A 21,036-nucleotide genomic window follows, 5' to 3' on the forward strand; every position below is an offset into this window, starting at 1 on the left:
CTGTTGCAACTGAAGCTAGAGTGCATGTATGGTTGCACTTGTGCAGTTGGACAGTTTTGGAATAGTCTTTAAGCAAAATGACTACTTTTAGAAGTAGTTCTTGATTTAGACTGAAAAACATAGTGCAGAGCAGTATTTAGCCAAAACTGTTAAATTAATTACATCTCTTTTATTTGAGAAAGCTAAAAATGGCAGATTTCCTTATAGTAATTTGTAGACAATTCTGAATAAAGGAAGTCAGAGGCACTTGTTTTCTTAGTATATCACTCCAGTCCATTAATCCTTAGGAGAAAAAATTGTGAGAGCAGTGATAGAGAAAAATGTTTTCTCCGAAAAGATATGTGGTAAACAACATTAATACATAGTTTAGAAAAGGTGTGTTGGGGAAATAGTCATGATATAATTGGGAGAACATGACTGAGGATGCTCAGTTACTCTCTGTGCATAGTTGTCTTTGCAAGATCTAGTAAAGGTTTTCACAAACACATCAGAAATGTCCCTTGAATTATAGTTGTAAAAGTTTTTAAGAAGTTTTAAAAGTTTTAAAATGCAAATATTATATCACAATAGAAGAACAGTTCCATGAAACTGAGCTTTATTTATCATTTGAAACAGCTGGTGAAAAGGCATCAGAGAAACGATTTCTGAGGAGAATAGTTAACTGCAGGTCTGCTAGTTTAGTGAGCACTTTGTCAAACATCCATACTTTTTGTGTAGTTCTTTCACATAGACCAATGAGCTTTTGAAGATAAGAATCCAAACCATTAGCTAAATATATATATTATTTTATCCCTATTGTCCTGGTGCATTGGTGAGGTATTGAAATGATGCATTTAGTTTGTCTAATATGTCCTTAGATTTGGAAGTTGAACGGGTGAACTGAGCAACAAGGTTGTTCACAGGCCTTTCAGAAGCAAGCTTTAAAAATATAATTTCTACGAAACCTCAGAGCTATTTTCAGGCAGATAATCATTTTCCCAGGTGGGGACTGAGGTAAAGTTATACTTTCCATTTATGCATAGCTTGCTGTTCTCTGTCAGCAGCTAAACTCTCTTCTCACTGCATGCACTTCTTTTGGATGATGCACAGACAGCAATGGAGCCAGCTCCTCCTGAGCTCTTCCTGAGCTCCCACCAGCTCTAATTCACCATGCTTGCTGTTTCCTGTGGGATTGTGGAGGCTCTGTTGACTGGGCAGATTACTTCATGCTCTACCCACAGTGAGCTATCTTTTATCAGGTAAAACGAATGAGAGGAAGGCACATGGAAAAGAGGGGGAAAAAAACAAGCAAGCAAAAGGAATATCAAAGAATGATAGTACCAGGCATTGCTAATACTCAACATGTGTGCCTAATCATATGCTTATAGACACTGAAAACGGATGCTTGTATTGAGGAATATCAGGAGATAACCGTGTAGATGACTGTAAAATGGATCTGCACTGACCCTTGCCCACCTAGTTTTTACCTCAAGTTCCAGCCTGGGGAGTAAAGACCCCAAATTAGCATTCTGTTAGGACAGAACTGCTGTCCAACAAGCTGTCAAGAACTACTGAGCAGGAGATTATGTGCTGGTGCCCACCCCACTGAAGAGAGGCACATGCCAGATACAAACCGTAAAAAGGGCTAACACTGGCCCAAAAAGTTCTGTGGAAACACTATGAGAAAATTCCTATGGACAGAGTGCTCCTGCATCTCCTGCATGGGACAGGTAAAAGGGACAGCAGTGCAGCAAGGTGGTGAAATGGCTGCTGAGGACTCCATGTAGCTGTCAACACTTCATATCCACGGTGCTCCAGAAAAGCTGAGCAGCTGCCTTCACTTTTTTTTTTTTTTTTTTTTTTTGAGCAGATTTCCGTGAAATCTGGGGGAAGACAGTTGATTTCCCTGAAGCCCCTCTGTCTTGTTTAGTTTGTGCCACCACGAAGTGAGTGCCAAGCATGTAGTTTGCTTTTGGTGGGTAAAGCCCCAAACTGGAGATGTGCTGTAAGCAAAGAGCTTGTTTCACATCCAGGTACAAAAGTGCAGTGTATCTGAGGAAGCCTATCTACTGATAGGCTGCCTGTCTCTTCAAAGAGAAAGTGAAAAGAATCCATCCCTGATTCTAAGGAGATCTTGAACAAGCAGCATAATGACTTTCATTTATTACCTGGCTTCTTAGCATTCAATCTCAAGGGACACAGTTGAGATTTCTATGATTGTAGCACAGCTCACAGAGATGAAATGCAACCCACAAATGATGTGGATGGAGTATGATCCTGTGCTAAACATTAATGGCCCCAATTCTCATGACACAAGGAATTAAGTGAATAAAGAATACTTGTATAAGATAGTTATTAAATATCAAGTAATTTAATTAACACAGCAAATGTTAACACCACCTCCTTCTTTGAATAATACTTTTGTCTTAGAGATTTTCTTTTTAGAAATTAAAAAAGTGTACTTTGTATACTGAATTAAAAATATATCAGTTTGCTAGTATTCTAGCACTTTCAACTGTTGCGCTGTGGACCCACTGTTCTGCATGAATTAGTTAATGTAAATAATGTGACTGAAGCATTTCCTGGAGCTATTTTAGAACATACAGTAGAACTCTCTTGTTTTGGGCATGTTTCCACTACTGTGTATCTGTTGTCTAGGCTTTAAGTTATTGCAGCATATAAGTTGTGTATACAAGCCACAGCAGTTCTGTGGATATACTAAAATGATTTCAATATTAATATTTCAAATAATATTACCTTATTTAACTCTGAGATTTACAGATTCAGACTTTTAAAACCCAGTGTTTTTCACCTGAATCTTTGGCCATGTCTGCTTTGCTTTTCTTTGTCATCAGCCCAAGGACCAGGTGTTTCTTGGAAGTTCACTTGCCTGCCTAGCTGCTACTCTCAACATCTGTCCCTAGCAGGCATGGTCTATCCAGGGAGCTCCTGCCACCCTCTTTCTGTTCCAGAAAATGCTGTACTGCATCTGGAAGACTACAGATCAGACTTTCATGATGGAAGCAAAAAAGCTTTTAGGATAATCCTCCATGTCAACCTTTATTAGTTTAGATTTAGTTAACAGGATCTTACTGGATCCTGTTAGCCAGGAGTTGGAGGTACCGAGTCCTGGAGGTACCATGACACTTCTTCAGTATTTTTACTCTTTGTGTGAGTTTATGTGAATGGGTTCTATAGGTGCCTGTGACAATTTATGGAAAATACTTACCAGAAAACAGCAGGGAAAAGAGAAGAAAAGTACACGCTGAGAGACAGCACGGGAAAGCTGTGAGGCTCTGGAGATCCACAGTCCTTTTAAACTGACAAGAGCAGACAAACCCTAGGCTGAGATGAGGACATCAGCACACACTAAGGAGATGGCTGCCATGTGTAGACAAAGACCATGGATCTACACACACGCATGTGCTCCCAGTGGAACAAAGGAACTCTTAGAGGACTTTCTGAGCATCTAAGACTCCTGTGAACCAGTTCAGCTTCTCATTGCAGAGTAAGCAGCTGGAGCTGGTGTCCCACCTTCAACCTGGAACTAACATCTTTGCAAGTATGCACGTGTGTGATAGACAGCTGTGTGGGGGAATAAGCAAATATGATGTGTGATTAACTATCTGCTGTTAACACTAATGGTTCGGATTTGAATAGTTAGCCTAGAAGTAAATCCTTAAATCTACAGCCTTAGTCCAGGTCTCTCCACAGCAACACTATAAATACTGTGAATTCTTTGTCTAAGCCTCTCTATTAGTAGGTGTTGGAACCTTATCGAAGGAGACTAATTGATTCCTCTGGGCTCATTAATAGCAGTGATGTTCATTAGCTCCCTCCTGAATGTGAAATGTGGAAGTTGCCTTAAGCAGAGCCAAGACCCAAGCCTGTCTGGAGAAAACAAACCTTGAGAAAATCCGTGGTGCTGGGGAAAAGTCAGGCTGGCAATTATTTTCTTAATTTATTAAAAAGACAGGTATTTAAAATTGGATAGGTTTACTTGCATTTTATTTTGCTCTTCAGTAATCAGATTTCAGCTCTAAGAAAAAAATATATTTTGAAATCTTCTCTCATCTTTAAAAAAATGTGAAAAGTTGCTTAGTATATAAATAAATAATGAAGTCATAGTTTAAAAAACAGTTGTATAGAAATGAAAGTTTGAGTAACCCTGAAGTACATTTCTATTTTGCAATACAATATGCTTTCACCAAAACCAAAGTTTTCCTCATAAATTTGTCTTTTTCTAAAGGGAGAAAAAGGTCATCAAAAAAATGTGGTCCAGTTGCATATTTCTCCCAGCTGTATGTATGAGTGTATCTCCAGCATTTTAAAATCCCATCTGCAGAACAGACCTGCCCAGGGGAAGGCTGGCCTCCCAGCTGGCGGGAGAGGGCATGGAAGCAGCCCGTGTGTGGGAAGCATGTGCTGACCAGCGCTGCAGGCACTGCTTTTTGGGTGCCAGAAATACCCACTCTGTCTTTAGCCAATGCAGGAAGGGCAACAGGCAGCAACAGAAGGGAGGTTCATCATTTAGTCTGTCTTTTCTGGCTGCAGATAAAACAACCTCATTCTGCCTGTGCCTACAGGAGATGTACAGTCTTCCTGAAGCTTTGGGAACTGTGCTCCTCTGAGATGGAGCACTATGGCAGGTTTAGCACATTGGTCACAGAAGCTTGGCAGAAGAGGATCCTGCAGGATCAGATCTGCTGCAGGCTGGGCATCTGAGCTGGGCTTCCCCAGCTCACCGCAGTGCGATAAAACTTTTATCCTCTTTTGAGCACAGGGAACTGTCTCATGATTACCTAATGTGCAGTCTCCCACTCCCAGTGACACCACACTGACAGGGATTTGTCAGCTGCTCTGGCAAGGCCGATTAGTGGCTGGAACAGTTGGAATCTTCATCTCTGATCAGACTTCAGTGGGTGTGAAACCGCAGAAAACTTACCCTGCACATTATGCCTGGGTTTCTCTGCACTGGAAGGTATGCTCTTTGGTTGTGCAGTGCATGCAGGACAGGAGACTGGGCTCAATGCTGGGATGCTCCCTGCCCTGGCACCAGGACTGCTTCTGCGTGGTGATGAAAGGAAGGACATCCCTGGTCCTGGAGCCATGAGCCAGGTGCCCATGTATGGGAGTGGCCTGCTTCTTGTGGGTGTCCATCTTCTGCCACCACAGATTGCTGCCTGTCCTCCCAGCCTGGCCATGAGCCTATCCTTACAAGACTTGGGAGAGCTCTGCACTTGAGACCTCCAGAGCACCTGACTGGTCTGCCTGCCAGGTGCTGGGTAAAACTCTCATATGCTTTGCCTAGTGCAAAATGGTGATATCATCTGGTCTGGCACTGTATTGTCTTTAAGACAAGGTGAATAGCTGCTGGTGTTCCCCATGCCTTCTAAGTGTTATGACAAAGCTGTTTGGACAGGATTTTGGGACTGAGGAAGATACAATGCTTCCTGTGCTCAACCATTCCAGTGCGCCTGACCACAGGCATTTATTTCAGTATTCTTAGGTTCCTATCTATCATTTTGACCTATATTAAGTGAAAAAGAAGGAAACATCCTCTTCTGTTGTATAGATCTCTTTATCTAGATATAAAGGAAAAATAAATGTAGGGGACTAGGATGTCCAGAGATCCCAATAATTCCATGTCTGACTTTTTGATTATACCTTCATCAGTGTAATTAAAATAGGAAACTGAAGCAGCAAGCTGACTGTAACAGCACACACAGAGGAGGAAAGCAGTTTTCATCTTTAGATGCATATGGTGTTGCTATAGAGCATTTCTGTTGCCAGGGCTCTGGACTTGCTCAAAGTAATTTCCTTAGGTGCTATGCCTGCTTCAGAACTATATTAAAAGTGGCAGGGATGCCAGCTCTGATGATGAGGTGAGGGTGGTGAACCTATGCCAGACATTAGAAGCACTCTGAGGATGTATGGATTCCCTGTTTATCAGCAGGAACTTTCAATTTCTAAAGCAAGAAGCTACTCTGGCCTCTCAGCTGCAAGAGTGATTAACTCTGGAGTTGATCTTTATGGAAGGGAAAAGGATTGAAGAGAGAAGAAAAGGAGCAAACATGTGAAGGGGGAAGAAGAGATGCAGTAATGAGGAATCCTGGTGGTGGCTGTGTGTGTAGTGCAGTATGTCCGTAACATATGCTTTGGTCCTGGAGTCTGACCCACGGTTTGTGGGAAATAGGCGTAATGACCCCGTGAACTTCAAACTCTTTTTTAGTAGAAAATGCTCAGACAACAGTGTGGAAGATGAAAAACCAAGAACACAATCAGTAAAGAGATGCTAAGTGTGTGCAGTGCTTGCTGTTCTGTCATTATTGTTTTAATGTGAAATTTTTAAGCAGTCAATCTCTGATACATGGTATTTCTGGCCAAAAAGGGTCTTGTAACTAAAGCACATGCAGATTCTGCAGCACAGTGCTGAAACTGATGTTGACCCCTTCAGGCAAGACTAGCAAATCCTGTTCTTTCCATATATCCATCCCTTTTAACATGAGCCAGGGTTTATCAATCTCCTCTATGTGCTTATATACATACCTTCCCATTTCTGCCTCTTAAAATAAAATGAAAATTATCTGTTCTTCTAAGCCAGGCCTTCCTTCAGGGAATCTTGTGTTTTCCATTTTGCCTAGAAAACCTTGCAGGTTTTGTTTTGCCTTCACTCCCTGCTGGCAGTAGGTACAACAGGAGGATGACCAGAGGCTGTGGAACAGAAGGGAGCAGCTCCCTCCCCCTCGCCTCCCCCTTCCCAGCCAGATCACCCGGAGCAGGGGAGATCATGGACATCCTTGGGCAGGCAGCAGGAAAAGTCTGCAGCACCGAAACCTAAATACATGCCTACCCCTGCTCCTCATCTCATCAGCCATCCTGTTCCTTGTGACAGGCTGATCGCAAAGAGTTAAACTGTTCCCATATGTCCAGTAGAACAGAGTTTGTAGCCTTTGGCAACCTCTGTGGCATCCAGCTGCAGCTGCTGCAGCTGCTACCTGTGTGTTCCCAGGCGCATGTGCCTGCATGTGAGAGTGTGCACATGCACACACCGAGACTTGTGGCACCCGAAGCATGCCCCCACTGCCTGAGTGAGGCCAGTTTGCCCACGCTGAGCAGGCACTAATTCAGAGCAGCCCCTTTTTCCCCTGCTTTTGCTCTTGGAGCTGACCACGAACCATGTCAAACAATATACAACTGAGAAGAATGCAAATAAACTTGTCTGCATAGCCTAGTTAGCCGCCCACTTGCAAGATACTAAACTCGCGTACACATGATACACAGAGTGCTGGCTAGTTGCACCAATCCCTTCAGACAAAAAGAAAAAAAAAAAAAAAAGGAAAAAAAGCCCTGATCCTTGTCTTTTATATCAGTGAGGTTGGAGTTCTTGCTAATAAAGGAGCTTTTCCCATGATGCAGTGTGATAAGGATTGGCCTACATGTAGCCCAGCAAGCCACTGCTGATGTTTTCTTGATTAGGTGTCTTATCTTCCATTGAGCTGCATCTGATGAAGGTTGCTGACAGCGTAATGGCAGGGAAAGCATCGGACAGCTCCATAAAATGGCAGCTATGCTATGACATGTCAGCCAGGACCTGGTGGATGGTAAGTTGGTGTGAAAACTTTTCTCCCTCCCCAAAACCTTTTTTTTTCTTTCTTTTTTTTTTTTTTCCTCCCTTTCTGAACTCCTCCTTCATTCCTGCAATGCACATGCTGCAAAGTTCAGCCTGTGCAAAGTTTCAAGCTCCATCTCAGTGACTCTGCAAGGCTCCCAAATGCCGCAGCCGCAGATAGGGTTTCTCTGCTATTGTAATGGCATGGGCCTTCTTAGGAAACAGCAGCAAGGACAGCATGGGATTTCTCTTTCTCCTTTTTCTTCTTCTTCCCCTCTCTCTCTGTCTCTCTCTCTCTCTTTTTTTTTTTTTTTTAACATGAAATGCAAATTTTGCACTGCCTGCCAAACAAGTTGGTGTGAGAATGTGAAGGTGGAAGCAGCCACAGAAAATAGAAAGCAGCCTTGTCATCACGCTCTTGCTAATTGTTATTGAGTTGGTCTTAAAAATAGAGCAATCTGCTTCTTTTATTCTGTTTCCTCTGAATAATTATTTAGAAAGTGTATTGTATCATGTTGTGAGCAGCCTCCTAATCAGCATGCAATTGTCCCCCACGCTTCCTCTTAATTTGGAGTCCTCCTCCCTTCCAATGAATGCAGTAACTGGAGCAACTACTGATTAATATGCCGCTTGTCATAATTAAATTTAGTTAATGAGGCTATGCATATTCAGTCCATTTTTTCTTTGTTTGGGCAAGCATGTTTTTTTTGTTCATATTTATACAGCTGCAAATGAAAGCGGGGAGGTGGAAAAAAACTTTAGAGATCAAGGAAGGTTGGACTCTAAGAGGCAACTTTTTTAATGTTACTGGGCAGACGAGTCCAAAATTTTATTTAATCCATATACTGGGACAAGAGCGAGTCTTTTGGGAAAGAACGGCTTTTCTTCTCTCTGGAGCTTCATGAAGTTTTCTCTAAATAGTGATTTTGTTGCGTGTAGACAATGGTCTCTTGTGTGCAGTAGCCATGCCATGAAAGGGACCTTCTGCTGGCTAACATTGCATTATGAATATTAATTTCATTCTTGGGTTGCTTTGTCTGGTCGTGTATTTTTACCCTTTTCATTTCTTCCATGATTGCTTTTGCTTGTTTGTCTGGATAATTATTATGCTTACTGCATGGGCTGCTTTTTCACAATTAGCACAGTGCTGAGACAATAGGCACTTTATTCCTGGGCGGTGGGTCTGAGGGGAACCAGTGGATAGCACGTCCCAGTGCTGGGACAGAAGGCAGCTCTCTGATTATAACTGCCTTCCGATACTGCTTTGCAAGGACTTCATTATCTTTCCAAAGGTGGATGTTGATACGTGCCTTCAGTGAGGGTATCATATCTGAAGGGAGTATTTAATTTAAATTATGCTTGCTACTTGTGATTCTTTCTGTACTTCTGAAATCCAGGGAAGGAGAGTTTTTCTGTCTTTTCTACTTGTTGAACTACTGCAGTGTAAGAATTTGTGTTAATTTTAAAAGAACAGAGAAGGAAAGTAAATGATAACAAGCTGTTTTGTGAACTGACTTTTTCAAGGGGAGTGGTACTTTATGGCTTTACAATTATTGTTTAGATATTGAATCAAGTTTTTGTTTAAGTGTGTGCAGTATTGAAAAGAGCTGTTAAAGGAGCTGACTTTAGGTGAATGCATGTTTCCTTAGTATTGCATGTTCAAAGCCTTTTTCTAAGTAGCATGTCTTAATTATAACAAAAAGTCTGTAAGGACAGCTTTCAGTAAGCTGCCATTCCTTCCAAAGAGAAAAGAAAATCAATACTTTCACTGCAGGCAGTATTTTATCCTAAACTGTAATCTGTAGTATACAGGTAATGTAAATGTTCATTGCCGTGAACATTGTCATGTGTGTTTTTCATGCTGACTTTCAAAAGGAAATTTAAAAATGAATGACTGTTAAATGTGAGGGAAAATCAAATGTTATTTTTTTTTAGCTGTACCTTCTAATATGCAGCATATTTCTGATTATAAATCTGTAGTTGTAGAACCTAATGTAAAATCATGTACAGTATGAGTTATTTTCTCTCAGAGAATGGTACCTTATGATTTAATGACATAGTGTTGCCATAGTTTATTGTGCACTTACTAGTTGTAAGTCTCTGTCAGGAATATGCAGTGAAAGAAAATCCCTCGGAATTCTGAGTGAAAAAGGCAAGAGATTCAGACTTTTTTATCATTCTGCCTTTGCTTTTCCTGAATGATTGTAAACACTGAATTGTAAATGCCTCCTGGGGAACAGGAAATAGTCTACTTAGATGGTTGCTATAGTTGTAAAAAAGTTCATTAACAAGTGCTGTTATAACAGACATCATTACAAAATTCATATCTTTTTGTCATAGATAAGCTATCTGCTTTATAGTTGATGTGTGGGATGAATGTTCTACACCAAATGTGGTTTGAGTTTTCCTAAGGTAATGACTTCTTTAAAAAAAATATTACAATGAAACTATTTTCTAGAAAACAGTATTCTTTTCTTCTCTCTAAATTAAGAGAAACAGGTGTTCAGTAAGTAAAGTCTGTGTTCTCCCCCATGGCATTGTAATACTACTGCCTTGTTTTCTGTGTTACTCTTATTTCTTTCAGGTTCTTTTATTTAGCTTCAGTAATAACAAACTGAATTGACAGGGAAAAACAAACAGAAGTTACCCACTCTTTTCATCTGTGTTCTTTTAACCATAGATCTGTGTACTAAAGAGTGCAAAAAAACCCCCAAAACTTTTACCACATTAAATAACAGAAAATAGAAATTTTTAACTGGTTACCTGAGCTTTTTAGATGGCTGTAGTATGACCATCTTATCATGCATCATCTTCTTATTTTTACATTTAACTCTGTGTTGAGAGAAAATACATTGTAAGTGGAGAGACAGCCTGTATATCAACTGCAGTTCGGCATAGCTGGCTAATGCAAAATTTTTTGACTGAAAGATCTCCCTTTAAAAGTTAAGAGATTGGTGATAAGTGTGATTGAGAGGATGATACCTGTAGAAACATTTTTTTATGCTTTTAGACTCGTCATTAATGATACAGGGTTGCTTTAGAATCAAATTCATATGGTGCATGCAAATCCATAAAATATATGTAAATATATCTTCTAATAAGTCTCCCCTCCCTAATCTTAAAAACATACAAACAGTTTATAAGCATATGTGCATGCATGTGCAGCAGAGATAGAAAATGAAGTCTATTCAAAACTGTTGGGAAAAAGTATTGGCAGGTTAGTGTCAAGAACATTCCACATTTGTGTAGCAAATACTGCGATTTCATTTTGTTTAATGGCTTGATCTTATGATGCAAATAGATCTTATAATATTGGAGAAAAATACTGTCAGTAAAAAGTTTACAGCTTTTCTATTCTTTATGTTGGCTTTTAGAAAAGCCATTTTTTAGAAAGAGATCACGTGGTATTAAAGTGTTAATAGTGCATATTATCTTGAGTGGAAGCAAAAATCATAACAATTTAGATAACTCATTTCTGCATTAAAATAATTATTGAAATCCTGAATTTATTAGTAAAGCCAGGTTTTAATGTGCTTTTTGGTTCTACACAAATGTTAATCACATTCCAAGGGAGTTGCAGTATGTCAATATTTTGCTGCAGCACATCTGTGCTGTATTCTAATTTGGATTAAAATGATATTCATAACACAACAACTCCATCAGTTGTTCAGATGTACAGCTTGTTAATGAATCCTTTGTTCGCAATAATGACTTTTAATTAAACGATTTAGAAACAAATGTCAATATAAATGTGGACATATTGAACATGCTGGGCTTATTCAAGGACCTAGAACACAATATCTTAATTCAGGGGGAGAACTGGTTAGGAAGAAGGGTTAGCACAAGGTTATATTCATAAGATGTTGATTTACATAAGAATGCAAATGTAACTTACTCCAAATCCTTTATTAACTGTGTAATGCAGTGGTTATTCTGAAAGATTAGCAAGATGTACAAATACTTCTGTCTTTTATAATACACTGTGTATATTTTTATGATACGCTGTAAATCTTTTTTCAATTTTCTTTCTTTTTTTCCTTTTTTTTTTTTTTTTTTTTGCTGTTCAAAACAGCTTTATGTCAGTCAGTAGCAAGTGTCTGGCTCAGGTACCGTATATTCTTAGTATCTTTCAGTATTAAATTTCTTAAAACCAGAAAATTGCCTGGAGTTCTGCAAAACCGTAACACAAATGCATGTTTGTTTCTAACATATAATGTATCTTATTAAGTAACAGGGGAATAATTTACTCAAGTTTCTGTTTTCCTTCATGAAGTCAAAATCTAGGAGTAGGGAATTAAAATACTAACAGTATACATCAAGTGGGATGAAGGTGCTGTTGCACGTTTCCTACTTGTTCACTGCTAATTTTTATAAACTGAACTTTTAACCAAGAAAAATATGTCTATACTTGTTCACAGGCAGGTGCAATGCTAATTCCTCTGTGCCATTTACTTCTCAGTCTCTTGCCTGTTTAGTTATGTGTTTCTATCTACCTTTGCTTCAGTGAAGTGGTTAGCAACTGAAGCACTGCCTGAGCAAAACAGCTATTTCCACTTAAACTTGTTTCCAACAAGAGCTGCACACTGGGAATCTGACAGTGCCACTTTTTCTCTGTTCATTGTATTAATTTGAATAGTTCTCTTATGAAGACAGCCCTACATCAACAATCCTATAGACATATGTTTGTGTGTATACGTGCATGGGACTGTATGTCTATTTTATGTACTGTGTTGGCTTAAGGCATGGTCCAAAGTTCACTGAAGTTAGAAGAAATCAATCATTTAGACCTAATGTATGCTTCTACACCATTCATAGTGCTATGGTACATTGTATACTGCTGCAATTCATACAAATATAGTACTCAGTATATAAGTTTTTCATGTACCTGATCAATAACAGTTTTCCTTGTAACGTAACATAGCTGAACTGAACTGTTGTGATAAAGGATATGCATGTACAAAGCAATCTGTGGCACTTTTCTGGCACTAAATCTTTGTAGGATCTGTAGCAATTGTATGCAGCTCATAATAAAGTTGCTTTTTCTGATATGAAGTTATCTGTCTGTTCTTTCAGTTTCCTTTTTTTCAGTTACATGTTTTTTGTATGGCAACATTTTTTTCTTTTGCTATGCAAAAAAAAAAAAAAGTGGTTTTCTCAATGGAATTTAGGATAATTGATCACTAGTGTTATTTGATGTATATTGAATCAAAATTTTGATTAAAAAAAAAAATCAACCACTGAGTTTTCTGCAATTTCATAGGTTGAAAACTTGATCAAAACTGGAAATACATCTCTTCTGTGAGATATATCATCAAGCTCCTAAATAAGATTTTGGCTTGCAATCTTAAATATAACATTTCCAGTAAATAAATGAAAGACTGAGATAAGTGAAGGTTCCTACAATTTATTTTTGCAATGTATGTGGTACGTAATCAGAATTTAGTAGAGAAAAATGAGCTAGAAATTCGGTTTATTAGTGCTTATCTGGAAATAAGAAATATCTAAGTATTAGATAAAATTGAAATAGTTCATCAGAGATTATAACATTATGGCACAGGCAGTGTAACAAGGAGAAACTCTGCTGAGAACAAATAAAATCAACTCTTTCAAACTTGTAGAGATAATACGAGTAAGGAAGTTATCTTGCCCTCTCTAACAGTTGTTACTAACAGCTTTACCATACTGTGCTGTTACACACTGACAGTTAACTCTCTTTATTTTTCTTTTACTAGAACTGTTCTGAATTCCAAACAAAAATACACAATCAAATATTTTCAGCATATCTTGTATACCACAGTAAAGGGATCATACATTCATGGTGACAGGTCCATTTTGTTAGGCAGAGGTTGAAGTCAAATGTCAAGTTGTCAAAGCTCAAAATTACCAAAGATACTGAATAGTGAAGAAATAACATTCTATGTAGCATCTTTTTTTTTTGATACCCAGTTCTCAGGTAATGTAAAAAATACTAAGTGCCAGTGGAAACAAATCAAATTTGTATTAAGTTGAAAGTAGTTTATACTCAGAAATCTTTATGTGAATTTTTCAGTGCTCAAGGAGGTGTGACATTAGGCTTTTGATTTCTTCCATGTAATGAATTGGACCGGTAAAATTATCTGGTTTTCCATTTACGGCAAATAATCTGTAAAATAAAGCTGTCAGCAAAACCCTGTGGTTTTGCTTGAGAATTGTGGATATAATACAACATATATGTTCCCATTAAAAATGAACAGAGGGTCTAACTGAATCCTTTTATACGGAGCTTTTGAACTAAACCAGTTAAGCATTTGAAATACTTCAATAATGAGTATAAATCTTCCCTGAGTAGTCAGTCCTATTCCACTTACTCTGGCACATTTATGTTTGTGTTTTATTTTAACTGCCTTTTTTTGTGTATTTTAAGGAGCTCTACTTTTAAAATATCATTAAAACTACACTTTAGCTAACTACTAAAGGACTGTCCGCATGCATCTTTCACTAGAAGAAAACACCTGTGCCCTGTGCTGATTCCTCCTAGGAAGGTATCACTGCATTACCTCAAGGTAAAACTGAACTATCATTTCAGAAACTAGTTACATTACTCTGCTAGACTACACATGTACACATGTATTACACATTACTCTGCTAGACTGATTAGGTTTTCATTTATCAGAACATTTCTGCAGACACACTGGTGTTTCTTAATCAATGTTCACTACCTCAGTCTCCAAACCACAGTAATTGTTTCTGTACATGCAGGATTTCTCTGTTGCCTCTGTGAAGGAGCTGGGGGTGGTTGGAGGATACTCATGATGCTTGGGTGTTTGTCTTTTGCCCACAGTATCACTATGGCTTCATTTTATATCAAGTGTTGCCCTCACTGGATAGTCTTCCCCCACTTTACCAACAGTCTAGGGCCCTGTTGGCTTGTGAAGACACAAGAAATTCTACATGTGTCTACACAGTCATAATGTGATGTTATTGGGCCTGCCAGTCAAAATTATTTTTGAGTGAATTGTCATGGGCCAAACAAGAGAAGATTTTCAAGTGAGTCTGTTCTGAAGACTAAAACCTATCAATCCAGTACCTAAGGCAAAGTTTACAGCAGCATCTGGGCTTGAGCTTATCTGTCCTTGGCATTGATAACTGGCAAGTTAGAATAGCAAGTGAGAGCTTATGAGTCAGAACATAAACTCAGCAATTTCTTCCAGCCTTGTTGATTCTCACCACCAGCACCATGATGCTGGTGAGCTTTTTTACTTTAGTCCTGTCAGTGATCCATCTGACTCCAGATCCATGTTGTGCCCTACCATAAAAATCCTTTTTTTTTATAAAAAAAATAGTTACGAACACAGAAGTTATTCTAGAGTGAAAGTCAGCAGAAGCTTCATCTAAGGCTGCAACTGCCTTGGTTAATGAGAATTTGCTAGTAAGAGGTTTCCCTGTGCAGATAAATTCCACAAAAATTGGCACTGCTAGCTAAATAATCTGTGCAAGAGCTTACATGATAACAATGTGAGTATGTTATTGACCATGATACGTAGCAGTTTTTAATGCCTAAAACTCCTTAATAACATTAATTAAGTACAGTGACTTTCAGGGCATTTCACCCAGAAGTGTTTTCTATTGTATTGCTAGAATTATCTCAAGGTATAAGAGCCTGAATAGAATATAATTAATTGTCAGTACTGATTCACAAATAAAAAATAATGAACATGTCAGTAATTAACAGAATACCTTTAGTGAGCAGCATACAGCCATTTAGTCTTTCTGTCCATTTAATTGCCTTATAAATGACTTACCATAGCAGAAACTGTAGTGTTTTTTTCTTTTTTTCTTTTTTTCTTTTTCCAATTTGAGATATATTTATTGTTAAATTGTTATTTATGTGGCATAATGTCTGTTATTAGCAATATTGTCTATGTAAGTCTTTCTTAAGCAATAATTGGAACTTTTCTTGTATCTAATTTGAAGATGGAACCTTAGTTAGCTGATCGTGTTGGTTATTTTCATTATCTGCATGAATTATCAACAGCAATATATAGAGAGAGACAGAAGTATATATGACCAGCTTGGAAGAAAACAGTCCTTTGTATTGACTTTGTATTAACTCTCAGGCAACTTTCCAAGTAGGAAACATGATTCCATCTTGCTTCAGTTTGAACTGCTGTATTTATTAAGGCCCACTGGCAACAGAGGTGCAGTTCACCTATTTCAGGCAAAGATATCCTAAAAATAACACTTCTATAACATTTTACAAGTCACTTAGAACTTTTCTTAAAGTTCAGAATGAGCTTTAGAAAATGACTTAGTACAATTGCTGTATAGTTCATATGCAAGTGTGTTTTGTGTGCTCAATTTTGTGAACATTTAAAATTGGATTTAGATTGTTGTTTTTATTTCTTCGGTAGTAGTTTGCATTAAGAGACTTGAATGTTTACTTCATATTTTGCTGCTAAATATGACTAAACAGTTCATCTGAAGGAAGTAAAAAGGAAGTCATGTTCTAGGGGGATATCTGGAAGGGGTTCTTAATAAATTCCACAACAGTGGCAGTACCTTTCAGTGGAAGCGTGTATGCATGTGATGTTCTGGATAGGCAAAGAAAGTTTTCAATATCAGCACGGGTTTTGACACAAGTGAAGAAATTACTCAGAATTATTCTGCTCCTCCTTAGTGTTGTCATTCAATATGTGGAGAGTGATCTACCTACCCTTTGCAGATTGATTCACAATTAACTCGTTACTTGCATCTTGTAATCAGAAGGTCTAGATAGACACTGATGAATGTATCAGAGCCTTTCTTTTCCTATCAGTGTCCTACATTTTTGCCAACAATAATGAGCTGTCACAGTGTGAGTTCTGGGGACGAGATTAGTGCATGGCAGAATGAGTAAACCTGTATACTAGGAGCATAATTAAATCAAGCAGAACATAATAACGAGCATGTTATAGCAGTTTGACATGGAACAGGCGAATGTGAACAGGCTGCTGAATTACATACATACACAAAACTGTGCTTCATTGTTACTCTTCAGATATTAGCAATCTTGGTGGTACCATGCTCATTATCGTCCAACTTTGCATAGCTCTGTTTCCTGCGGGTGCTGCTAACACAAGCTACAAACATCCCTGTGTTTCACACATGGTGCTTTCTGCTGGCATACTGTTTGAACCAGAGCTGTGGGAATTGCAGCAGCACAGCTTTGGAAATTGTCTTGAAGCATTAACGGCAAGCAGGTACTGCTGTAAGGTATGTAACCTGTTTCTGTACGGAGAGAGGAGAAGCAGGGTGATGGATACCTCCTTAAAAAAAAAACAAAAAAAAACCACTTCGCTTTCTCCTGCGTTCCAGACAGTGGAGGAAGAGAGAAATTTGAGGTTAAGTGTGGGTCCCAGCGTGGTGATAGCTTTGTAATGGAAAAAATTCAATTACGTAAAATATTAGACTCCTCTCCCTGCCTTAGCTCCTCTCAATCTATTTAGGGGTAGTCAGGAAAAAAAATGAAACTTCCCAACAGATGCCTGGCTGCCTGGGTACAGAGAGGAAAACCATAATTTGTCTGTAATCCCTAATGCAAACAGTTGTTCATTAAGAAACAAAACTAATGTAATCTTGATGATTTGCTTGGATTTCTACTCTATCATGTTGTTTTGTACAGCTGGCAGGCTAATGTAATTTTACTTAGAAACCCAAAGCAATCTGGTACTCAGACAACACCATGCAGATTTAGGTAAATTTGGGGCTCAGATTAGCATAATACTAACTAATCATGAATATCATTTGCATTAATTAGAGTATTGGGGAAAGATTGTTTTTAAATGGAAGGAAATTGAAAGAAAGATTAAGGGCAAGGGCTTACAAACCTGTTTTTGCTTTATACAAGAATATAACAGATGATTTCTGCTATAATGCCTAATATTTTAATGTGTAAGTATTAATTAGAGTATCAGGGAAAGATTGTTTCTAATTGGAAGAAAACTGAAAGAGAGATTAAGGGCAGAGTTTATGAATCTGCTATTGCTTGATGCCAGTATGTAGCAGATGATTTCTCCTATAATGCCAAAGAGCTTAATGTGTAAAGGATAGGGTGACTAATACACTACACAGCGGAGACACTACAAGGATTTTTTCCCAAATTAGGTTTATTTTGTGCTAAAAGATGACTAGATGCTCTATGAGTATGACTGTGATATTGCTAACAACATTAGTAAGGTAGAGAAAATCTACCTTTGATGAGACACACTGTAGGATAAAATGTGATTGACCTTCAGTGTTTTAACATTTGGTACAGCTGGCTTCCAAATAATTACAGTATTACTAGATTATATGAGTAAATTCTTTATATATATATATATATATATATATATATATAAAGCAGCTATACCTTAAACTATGCATCTAATACAATCCTAGAGGCTCTCTATTTTAAGGCTTGTCCAGTTATGCAACACCTCACTTCTCTGCATCTATTTAATCAGAGCTTTGAGAATAGATTTTAAATATCAGACTAGAAAAGCATTTACAAGATGCACTTGAACCTAAAGATATTTTTCATCAATCTCCTGTAGTTATAGATTGCAATAACTGATATACAGTGTGGTACTACAGCAAGCATTGCTGTGTATTTCTTCAGCAGAACCAAAGATTTCCTGGTTATACAGTGCATTTCCAAGATAATGCCATGTTATCCACGGAAATTAAAGTAAAACTGGTTTTACTCTGTGGAGTAGCAGGTGTAATTTGGGAGAGTGTAGGAATATTGTATGCTCGGGCAGTGTCTTGGTTTATGTGTCCAACACATGCACTGCCCCATAAAGGACCAATAATTATGACATTTATTCATTTGAAGGCAACCTAAAATTGTAATCCATCTTGTCTCTGGCTAGATTATTGAGCTTCTGTTTTGTTTGAGCATTTGTATGTCAACAGGCATTTTAAAAACTTGCATCAATACAGTGCCACACATCTCTCTCCTAAGGGAAATTGTGTCTGTGAGCAATGTGTAAGAAGAGGGGAGGATGGAACAGTTAATATGAGCTGCAGTGTGAAGGTAGGATGGAAATAATTTTGTTTCTCTCATAGAATTCTGTGAGGCTTTACAGTGTTTTCATACCATGAGCTGAAGACTTTCTGTGCTTCTGCACAGAATTCTGCATACAGCAGATCTGATGTCAAGAAGAACAGTCTGTTGGCTTGAGTGACCTTTTAGGCTTTCAGATGTCAAACCAATCTTTGGAATGATTAAAGGTTTTATTAATGATTAAGATGAACCTATAGATTTATGAATGATGAAAAATGCTATGGAAGATTAATGTGTCCTACAAGAGTGCTTTGAGTACAGATTTATTCTGCAGTGCTTCTAACACTGGAGTGTTTGGTCTTCTTTTGAATGAGAAGGGTTTTGGCTCTTTCCAAAGGGTAATATACGAACTGCTTGAAAAAAGATAATAAATTTTATTTGAAACAATTAAGATGAAATAACATTTTGAAGAAGCAATAGTAGTACTTTTCAGGAGCATTCAGATCTTCTCATTTTATTGTTAAGATGTAACTGAAAATAGTCTATGCTTATAAATCAAAGAGCCAGGTGAAGCTCATAGTGATCGTCTAACAACAACACACCACAGTTTTTAGAGCTACAACTGATACACTTTCTTGGGGACAGACCAGACACACAGACACATACAGAGATTCCTATGTCGGACAGAGAAGGGGTTATCTGATGAAAGGAGCTTCCCACAGTGTAGTAATCTACAGCTGAGCTCTCTTTGTAACCAACAGCTATTTCTCTAGTGGAGTTAAGGGAGGGATTTCTCTTTTTAGAAAGCAGCTATAGTAGATTTTCTAAATGGGAGTTGTCTAGCAGCTGACTGATTTGTTCATGCTTTCATAGAACCATAGAATCATAGGGGTTGGAAGGGACCTTAAGAGATCACTGAGTCCAACCCCCCTGCCAAAGCAGGTTCTCTACACCAGGTTGCACAGGTAGGTGTCCAGGCGGGTCTTGGATATCTCCAGAGAAGATTCCACAGCCCCCACTGGGCAGCCTGTACCTGTGCTTTGTCCTTTTGTTCTGCTAAGCTACCACTGATTAATTTCATATTGTTTCTCTTGGCTACCTAGAAGGACACTTCATGGTAACTTCTGGAAAATTTCTTCAGAAATCTTTGAATCACTTTAGATAAACAACTTTTTTTCCCTAGCTGTTAATGTATTCTTAACAAATCAACATACTGAGTTTTCTGCTGAGTAAATTATATGGGCACTGATTTCAGAAACATTTTTATAGAACATAAATAATTTTGTCTTTAAGAATGTTTGGTTATTAGAACAAGGTAGTCTTTGTCTAAATTGCTTTTATTAACAATTCACGAATAGCAGTATTTCTAGAGATCTATAAATCTGGACGATTTCTTTTAGTCATGACCTGTGTCCAGCTGAGATTATTTCTCTGCCTAATGGCATGGTACATTTTAACAATGTCTCACATTGTATGGAGCTAAGAAATATACAAGAAAGAGCACTTTAGAACTGTATTAAAGCATTACATGGCAGATGTGAGGAATTCAGTTTTTCAAGAAACCTGAGAGCTTAATAGAATGCTTTGAACTGCCTGAAAGCCATTTTGCTCTCACAAAACAGGGAGTGAAAGCCATACTGTAGGTAAGACTAATTTTCAGGAGTACTTCAGGAACTCACCTTGCCAATTAATCTGAAAGTTGAACTGACACCAGGTAAGTAGCAGCATATACTTCAAAAGTACTTCCAACTCATAGGTCAATAATGAATGTCAGTAATGAAAAACAAGAGTTTCTTCTCAATACCCTGAAATTACCCTTAATAGTTAAAATATAAATGATAATACATACATTTTTTGTAAGCCTTGATTTTTATTTTCAATGATACATAATTTTTCAGTTTCACAGTTAGATTAGAACCATAGAATCACTAGGTTTGTGAAAGGCTTCCAAGATTATCCAGTCCAACAATCTACCTACCACCAATATTTCCACACTAAACCATGTCTGTTGGTACTACATTGTTCCCTGGAGGTATAAACTTATTGAAACTAAAAAATTAATCACATGGAATTCTAGGAGTAGAGATTCTCTGACCAAGACACAGTAAAAGAAAATTAAGGTCTAATAATCTCAAAAGCATGCAGGGGCAATTTAAAGCAGATCTTTTGGGAATAAAGATTAACAGGAAATGTTAAAATATGCTAAAGATTTAAGGATAGCAAAGAAATAATAACAAATGGAGAATATTCACACAGAGGGTCAGAAAAAGCAGAACAAAACATAACTTATTGTAGATTTTGTCAAGGGGATGCCATGAAGCCTTTTGAAATTTTCTCTTCTTTATTTTTTCTAATTCAAACTGACAGTGCTAACACTGTGTCTCAACATCCCTGAAATTTCTTCATAAAGCACAATAATTAAGTTCATATTAAATACAAAATA

Source organism: Cyrtonyx montezumae, unplaced genomic scaffold, assembly GCF_038088225.1.
Source record: "Cyrtonyx montezumae isolate F1298 unplaced genomic scaffold, pur_monq_1.0 scaffold_36, whole genome shotgun sequence".
In the NCBI taxonomy this organism is placed as follows: domain Eukaryota; kingdom Metazoa; phylum Chordata; class Aves; order Galliformes; family Odontophoridae; genus Cyrtonyx; species Cyrtonyx montezumae.